Source organism: Catharus ustulatus, chromosome 1 (genome assembly GCF_009819885.2).
Source record: "Catharus ustulatus isolate bCatUst1 chromosome 1, bCatUst1.pri.v2, whole genome shotgun sequence".
Taxonomy (NCBI): Eukaryota; Metazoa; Chordata; class Aves; order Passeriformes; family Turdidae; genus Catharus; species Catharus ustulatus.
Genome location: NC_046221.1, coordinates 56,658,584 through 56,668,102, shown reverse-complemented (window position 1 = coordinate 56,668,102; position 9,519 = coordinate 56,658,584).

The following is a 9,519-nucleotide window of genomic DNA, read 5'->3' as shown; positions in this document are numbered from 1 at the left end:
GTGACTACCACATGACTTTAAATTTTAAAAAAATTTTTTGAAGACGTTTCTCTCATCAACAAGCTTCCAAAGAGGTACTTTAAAAAAGATATCACCATTTTTTTCTTCAAAACTCTGTGTCCAGTAGGAGAGGTTCCTAATTTACTGTTAAATCATCTTGTAAATAATACATTCACCTCAAAACTCTAGAATCTAAAGAGCAGTTCTGATGAGAATATACTTCCAAACTGAAAAGACAAACTGAATGCTTTACCATGTGATGTGCTGAGAAAGCTAAGTAGAGGTGATTTTTTCTAATTTTTGTCATTCAAGGTGAATATACTGTACTGACCTTAATGCCTCTTCCTGCCCAGTACTTCAGAGCAGGACTCATTCTAACTGTCCTGCAACCTCACTTGTTTGATACTGAGATCAAGAGAAAAACTTTCTTAAGGTGCCATTGAAAAGTTGGATCAGGTATTTACTTTCCAGAAAACTTCTGTCGCATGAGAGAGAAGACCTGCTGATAACTTACCCAAACAAGCTAGATAGGTATTCCCTTACCATTATCCTAGTAAGTGTATTTACAAGGTCAGGTTTCTAGCAGAGAAAAGGAAGTTATCTGGTGTTGATAATAAAGTAAGTTTTTATAGGAGGTATTGGATTTCAGTATTTCCCTTTCCACCTGTATTGTCTTTTACAGATACCAAATGACAGTTATTTGCTGACATTTTGCTGAAGACTGAGTGAAAGAATAAGCAGTTGAGGGGGAAATCCTTGTCTTGAGCAGCCAAAGTGAAAAGAAAATTAAAAAATCTCTTGGAGAGGGGGGTGCTAGAAAACAAACATGAAAATCATTCTTGCAATTTAATGCGTTCACTGATATTTTAAACATGTTAACAATTGTAATTTTGCCTCTTAGCTCATATTTTGATCCCAATCTCCTGTTCTTTTGCTTGTTTGCTCTTTTGTTATCTTTATTTCTTTAAAACTTGAGGTTTGAGGCTTTATCATGTTTCAGGGTCTTATGAGAGAGTATTTTATTGACTGTTTAGAGGTCTTTCTAGCAGGACAAGACTAGATGAAAAGGCCCTGAAAAACAAAGACATTGCTGAGGGTGCAAAAGTCTTCCAGAAGATAAACTTTTAAACTTTGTTTTTGTTTTGTTCTCCTTAGTTTATCATGGCAGGCTGCCTGGGCTCTTCTTTCACTAGATGTTCAAGTAAAGCTAACTTTGTATTTGCAGGCTATCTCAAATGTTGGTCTCTATTGGCTGCTAGAACCTGGTCAATGAGCTTGAAGAGACATAGTGAGTGTAACTGCAAAGGTTTGCTACAGAGAGAAGCATTTTCTGTGTCACTATAGCCCTTTGGGTTTTTTTGCATTTGGACTGGGCTAAATGTCTGCATACACTTGTCATGGACAGCTGACTTTATCAAGGACAAAACCTGGTGAAATGCAAAGGTGCATTTAAAGCTCTGGCTTGATGAAACAGCAAAGCGTGACTGGCTGCTACTAGTTAAATCTGTGAATCCAGAGGCTAAAGCTGTAGTCAAAAATAGCTTCCTCTCTCATAAAGCTACTTCATCTCCCTTTCCAGTCCTGTAGAAACTACATGGCCTATGCAGTGCACTCTATCTTGACATACAGTAACATTTGGAAGAGCTGGTTTCCAAGACCAGCTTCATGAAAAGGTGCATTGTACTTTAAAAGAAGTGAGAAATCAGGAAAGACTAGTCAGAGTAGCTGAGGGATAGAGGTCACTGCATCTTTCTCAATACTACCCTTCCCAAAGGCAAGCCATCACAACTGAAAAAGCTGTGCACCACTTGGTTTTTATATTAATACTACTCTTCATTCCTATCATGCTCACCAAGGTCTGCACAGCTCCCTGATACCAGGGGTGTGACCCCCAAGGCCTAACCCCCCTGCAGAGGTTTTGTTCTGCTGCTCCAACAAGGTGAATATGAGTCTGCAGAAGAGACTGAAGTGCTTTGTTGCCAGTGGGTGCTGGGTTTCTGCCTTGCTTTCCTGGGAATCAATGAGGTTCATGCAGGAGGGTAGAGGGGACTTTGCTGCAAGTACTGGGTTAATGCTGCCAGTCAGTGCTGTGGAGACAGCAATCCATGGTCTTGGGGCTGCAGGGGAGAAGATCCCTGAGCACTGCAGCTTCTGCAAGCATTTTACAGCCATGCTGGGCAATAAAAACTGCTTCATCCTGCTGCATCATTACAGGTCCAGTTATCTCTGTTCTTTTGAATTTAAGTTTTTGCCATATCACTGCGGGGTTTGTTACTTGAGGTACCCCCAGGATTATAGAAAGGAATACAGTAATTTCACGACTACAAGGCGCACCAGATTATAAGATGTACTTCCAGGTGTCGGCAAATTTCCTAACTTTTGCCAATATATAAGGCGTACCGGACTATAAGGCACACTTTTGTTTTGCAGCGAGGATCTGCCACTGGCTCCCCCCACACCATTGCTGGCCAAGGCCCCGCCTCCTCCAGGCAGCTGTGGCACCGTGGGCCCCCCTGCACCCAGCAGCCATGGGCTCCTGGGCCCCCCTTCACCCGGTAGAAGCAGCACCGCGGGCCCCTGGGCTTGCCTGCATCCGGCAGCCGTGGCCCCATGGCCCCGCCTCCACCCGGCAGCCGCAGCCCTGCTGGCTCCTCCCGTGGCTTACGGCTCACACTTCCGGGTTGGCAAATTTCCAAACTTTGTCCATATATAAGGCGCACTGGACTATAAGGCGCACTTCCGGATTCGGGCCAAAATTTTAGTCAAAAGGGTGCGCCTTATAGTCGTGAAATTACTGTACTTTCCCAAATGGAATATCTGCTATTGATTTTGGGTGTTGTATAATCTTCCTTCCTCACCATTCCTGTTCCTCTTACAAAAATGTTTCTTGGGGGAGAAGGGGAATCCAGTACGAACACAATTTGTAATGTACTCTGTGGCACTAAGGAAGCTATATCCACAGCAAAAAACTGCCTTCTTTCCCCTGTAGTCTTGAAGGGCTCTCGCACAGTATATCCAGTATTCTTTTCACAGTCCTTGAGCTGAACCATATGTATCCGTTACCTTGTCCTTCCCCTATCTCTTTTGCATCCTTGAGTGTTTCACAGTAGGGTGCAAGGCATCAGATGTTGCAGGATCGTCTGGACATGAAGGAAAGAGCTTCTGGGAACTGCTGTGGGTGTCCTTGCTCTGCAGGCATGACCAGACTTTTGTCCTGCTTTCCTTCCACTCTTGGATTTTCAGAAATTTATGAAAATCTGATGATATCTTTTCAAGTCCTATCATCTCCCACCTTTGTCAAAACATAGTTCAGTCTACCATAAAGGTTCAAAACTGGGAATAGAGGCAGAAGCACAGAGAGCATAATCATTTAAGCCATTCTTCTTTGGAACTCAGGCCTGCAAGGCTGAATTCACAGCATAACTGGTGTTACATTTGTGGGTAAAGGCTTTGGTTAATAGGGGAATGGGGGTTCATGTTTTTCCACTCAGGTTATTTTGCTCAGCGTGAGTTTTGTCTCTGCCTCTCAGGGACTGCTCTGAGATGATTGCAGACAGCAGCGCCATGCAGAGCCCTTGGAAACCCTTGAGGTTGCAATAGGACTCCCCTTGGCATTTTTCCAATTTTGTTTCTGCAAAACTGGACATCTATGAAATTTCCATTACATCAATACAGTAGTTGTTGCAGCAAAACACAGATCATTCAGCAGTGTTACAGAATTTGTTTGCACTGCCTTTTTTCTTTCTTCTTTTTTTTTCTTTTTTGAGTTGAGTAGAGTTGAGTTGAAAAAATAAGCAAGCTACATGGAAAGGGTGAACATATACCCAGGAAATAGTTTGCTGATAACATAGGAGCCTTCATGTCTGCTGGGTGGTGCCTTAAGTTTTCTTAACAAAGAAGTGAGTGTTAGTGCATCAAATAAAAGTTACTTTTTGCACTCACATAACTGAGGCTGAGAATTTCCAAGATGAAAAACTTGGCTTTTTATTTATTTTTCTTTTTAATTTTTTTTTTTAATGGAACAAATCTGAGTTGGATCTCCTCTCCCTCCAGCAAACCCCTACCCCCCACATTGCTCTCCCCATCTTATTAGGATTACAGTATCCCAAAAAACTCTTTAGTACTGTGAGCAAAGGAAACAAAAATGGCTTTGCATTATGAATTGAACAGAGATTAAGCTATTGGAGGCCTTGAAATAGTTCTTTCTCAACTTCCATTCCCATGAGGTTATCCACATAAAGTTGCTGTTTAGTAAAGAGTCAGTGTGATGAAATTTATTTGTTGAGTCTCTTCGGTGCCAAAGCTTTTGCCAACAATCTGATCTACCTGATAGTGGTACTATTTCAAAAATGTCCAGTCAGTAACAGAACTGCAATTATCTGTAGAGTTTCAAAGACACCAGTAGTAAGTGGGATCAGAACAAAGAAATCAAAACAAAAAACGTCTCTTAATAAAATAAATGCATATAATGATTACTTAGACTATTTACAAGCTATGAAAAAGTAGACATTACTTTTTCATTTCACATACCACCCCTGCCTCTAAGCATGTGGAATCTTTTATTATATGACTCCATCAGAGGACCATATTGGATGTGCTTCTGTCAGCTGCTATATAAAATAAGTAACTCCTAGCTGTCCCTTTCAGATAAAAGTTAATTGCAGGGGAAGGGTACAGGACCAAAGTGTTAAAATGACATGGACTGTGGATTTTGCATATGATGTCCATTTTTCTCCTTTTGCTTTATTACATTTAAAGAGTTCTCTGCCTAACAATTTGCTATACTAAAAAACCTGCAGTACTGTATATCTACATAAATTATACACAAAATAAAGACTTGGGAAATTAAGTCTTGCCATCTTAAGTACATATGTTGTAAAACTATGTACGCTTTTTTTTAGTCTCCAAACTGCAAGGGAGCGTTGTCTTTCACTTTATTTTTCAAAACCTTTAATTACCAACATAAAATGAAGTTATAATAGTCTTCTCTTTGTTTAGTCATCTGTGAAATGAGTTTATGGCCATGGTTTCCTCTAAGTCAGTATCACATCAAAACCCCAGAGTGGGTAGAAGTAGTGCAACTGTGTTAGCTATGGGCAATTCAATTTCCCATTTTGCATTTTATAAGGAATATATATATATATATATATATATAGGTATAGGAATACCACAAGAAGCTTTCTACTCAGCAGCCTGCTTTTATTTTGTTGAAGACTAATAATCTTGAGAAAAGTCCATCATACACTTACCCACCTCTGAAGCTTGGAGTGGATCCACTTGAGATGACTAAACTACACTTTTCAAAAGCCTCATTGCTCTTTCCTGCTGTACTACAGCACATTCTAAAGTAAAGCAATTTTGACCATCATGTTTTCTGCTTATATGCAAATATTAGCCAAAACTGTTAAAAAAAAAAGTCAACAAATTGCTTTTGTGTTCTCAGTTACATGAAAGAGGGCATTTACAATGCAAAGGCCTATTTCTTATGTTACATTGCAAAATAAATGTCTGGTAGGAAGAAAAGTTAGCCATCTGTAGTTTCAAATTTCTACATACCCAGCATGGTGTGCCAGCTCATAACATTATGGCAGCTTCTTGCTCACCTCAGCTGGTCAGTGTGCTCTGACCTATTCAGAGGGTTGTTTTACATGTTGGTTCACCTTCACACCAAGGGCTACTCCTTCATGACTGCCTGTTGCATCCAGGCTGCTGCAGCAATCCTGCATGACACAGCCATCCTTCTGTAGGAGTCTCACAGCTGTAGCAGGGGATGTAATTGTATTTATAAAAGCTTAGGGTTTACCTTCACTTGGTGAGCATGTATCCTGCCTGGTAGGCATGCTTTTCTCCTTTTGCCCTGGTCTTCAGGTTTTGGGTAGAGGAGATTCTCTTATATTTAAAGATTTCAAAATGGTCATGGAGGCTTTTTTGGTCTGAGATGGTGTTATCTAAATTTAATACAAAACTTTCAGCTACCAGTACTTCTTGGAGAGAGCAACTGTGTGGCAGGAGTTTTTCAGGCTCAAGCAAGGTAGGCTCTAGTTTAAGGAAAGCAGACTCATTGAAGGCAAATCCACCATGGTAATAGGTTGCTCTCTGTCTTTATTGAAGGACATAGGGCTGTGCAAGAGACTGAACTCCCTGGCCTTAGTCTTGGGTAGCCATATTTCCCAAGCTGCTGGTGTGTCCTAGTTAGTGCCTTGAGATATTTTGGCCCTGTTTTTTTCTTCACCCACAGAATGGAAAATTTTGGTATTGTGTACATGGCTGAGAAGCTTGACACTTCCCTTTTGTAAGGCTGCACATGTTCAGACAGCAGATTTTGAAAATAAGGTGGAGAGTGTGTCAAGTGCCTGCAAGGTGTACTGTAACTTTGTTTAAGACAGGTTAGGATAGAGGCTGGGCCTCATAGTCATGGCTCATGTCTGGACTGCTTGTCATAGTACCAGTATGAAGAACATGTACGGTGTTATTAGTATTATTTTAGGAATTTAATCAAAGGCCATATGCTGACTCAGTTACAAGGGGATGATACAAATCTCTTCTGAGTTCTACTCTCACAGAACTTGGTCTCACTCTTTCCTCCTAGCCTATATTCTTTTTTTTATGCTAAACACTGAACTCTGGTTATATTCTAAATTATTTCTTTTTTCTTTCTGTGATATCTTGATTGTCCCATTCTTTGTATGTTCTTCTGATTGCAATTAGAAACCAGTAACACTTAATTCAAACTAGTGGTGTCAGAGGATTTGAAAAATCCACATGATTAATTAATTCATACATCCTTTATTCAGATCAAGAGATGTCAAGTGCCAAAATTTAAAAAAAAAATAAAAATCAGTACTTCAGGAAATTTCAGTCTTTCAGGTTTCTGTATTTTAACAATTAACCTTAGACCAAGGCAGCAGTAAATGATTATAAATCTTCAGTTTGACAGTCTCCATATGCACACTGGTAGTTCAAATGCATGTCATCCAACCCTTCACCCCTTTGTCTTAATGATAGACTGCTTGGTATTTTCTCCTAAAGCTTTATTTATCCTATTGTGTGTTAAGTTTCCCGTGCCAAATTCCCTAGGTCTGTTTTCATAATTTACATGAAAAGATAAACAGTATTTGTCTGCTGAGGAAGGTTAAATTGCCTGCCACTTGCTTTATGTTTAATCTGTTGCTTCAAATAAGATAGAGCAGATACAGCATATGAATAATATCAGAAATTTATTTTTGTGGAATGCATATTGATGGAGTTTTAAAACAAGTAAACATTAATTAGTCTTGAGAGCAAAGGCTATTAATTTTAACTGTTTAGTTCCCCGACTTCTACTGTTAGTGTAAAGGCTTCCACAAACAGGCCCACGTGGATCAGCATCCTAGGCTTGTGCTGAGCCGATGCGCCAGTGCACTGTAAGGTGAAGCATGTTGGAGAGGCTGGGGATTTCCTGGTGAGCACCTTTGCCTACTCTGTGTGGTGAAACCCAGAGAAACAGCAGTAGAGCTGAGGCAGCCCTGGGCAATATAGGGGAAAAGGTGATCTCTTCTGTAACTTTGCTGTAGGCTTCAAAGACAGCCCAGGCACAAACAAGCTGGCACCATGGGGCCAGGCAGGCTTGTAAATTCACAGCCATCCCACCTGCAGTGGCAGGAGGTCAGCAGCTACTGATTCTTGGAGCTGCTCCAGCTTGTCAGCTTCCTCCAAGGCTGACAGAGAGCAGCCACAGTTTCACTACAGGGAATGGGGATCCAGGCAGAACCAGTGTTGCCTTAGAGAGCTGGACAGAGAGGCCATACAAGGCAAATCTTTGAGAATCTGAAATATGAGCTAAGGCAGACAGGTTGTTCTTTGGTGAATTTGGGATTGTGTTCATATTCTTTAGAGGCAGAAAGACAGAGACAGAGACAGTGTACACCACCATATGGATAAGCATTGAACAACAGCTGGAGTATGTTTCTCAGAATAGATTTGACCTCTGTGAAACTGCAGCCCTCCAGAAGAGAAAGTGTGAGATGGAGGGTGGCTTGTTATGTTATACTTCAGTGCACTTTGATGGGGGTCAAGCCAATGTGGAGAAATGTGCCACTAATATGCAAAAGAGCAACAAGCTGGAAAAACAGATGTAGGTAATTCTTAAAGGATTGTGTTGCTCCCCCTCTACATGCCCTCACATCCCACCTCCCTGCATTCATGAGCACCTCCCCAGAATGATACTTCATTTAAGAAAAAAGTTGAATATTCCAAGAGCAGGTATTAGGGTGTGACATTTCTCATATGAATGGGCTAGAGTTTTGTATCCAGGACAAAAGAAACACAAGAAACACATTAAATTTTGTATTCATAGGAGAATATATGACATCATTTTGATTTGTCAGTCTTCGTGAAACTGATACACAGAATTTGTTCAGGAGGATATTGTGCACTTTTCCTGTTGAAATGTTTGACGCGAGTACTAAGAGGAAGAGAAAATTGGGCAGTGGAATAGGATTGAGAATTTGAAAACTAGAAAGTAATATGTTGGGTTATTCAAGTCAGAACCAAACAAATGGTAGTTACCAATTCCAAGTACAGCAATGAAGGGCTAAATTTCATTAAAAACAAAACAAACCCAAAAACCTCCATGCATCTGTCTGTTGATAATTGATCATTTAAAGACTGCACTTTCAAAATATTTAAAAGAGCTTTGCCCTTGTCCTGGCAAAAATCAGGTTTTTACTTCATTAGTATATATTTCACATTGATTTATTGCATTGCAATTGCTGTAGCTTGGCATGTATGTAGCTGAAGGCCATGTTTAGAATTATAGTGTTTAAATGTTTTTGTTTTAATTATTTTGTGTTAAAATAATTTAGAGTTACTTGGCTCAGATACCTTCACAATAGAAGACTTAATTTGTTCATGTGATATTTCCCAGTAAAAGAATAGTTAGATAAATAAGCAACAACAGGAAAAAAAAAAAGAAAAAAAAACCACCCCACCAAACTGCCAAGTTTTCATACTGACATTCCTTTCTATCATCATCATCAGACATCCCCTCAAGTCCTGCCACGGTATTGTTGGTTTTATATTATGAGAACAAGACAAGTGCCTGGAGGTGCTGCAGATAGCATAGCTGGATTAAGGAAGCCTGCAAATTGTGGCAGCAATTTCTGTTAAAATTTTTTAATTACCACATGTATCATGCCAAGAAACTATTGCAAAATATGGATATTTTAATTTGTTTCATGTCTCCAGGGTGTGTTGTAAAATGGGAATCTGAGACTATTACCTTTAAAAAAGAGTGACTGTCATAGACAGACTAACACATGATGCTTGCAGTGCCAGTGGTATTCTGCTAGGTCAAGAGAAATGGCTGGTAAGCCAAACAGTCTTGGTTTTTAGCAGATAGAGGGATTTTTTTCTCATTTACTAATTTCCTTCTCCCACAGAAGCCCCTGTTTGGCATATTTGTTTTAGCAAGATGCAGTCAACTTCTGAGGTGTCCAACCTCCCACCACCTCACTTCATAAGGAAGGTAAAATACATGAC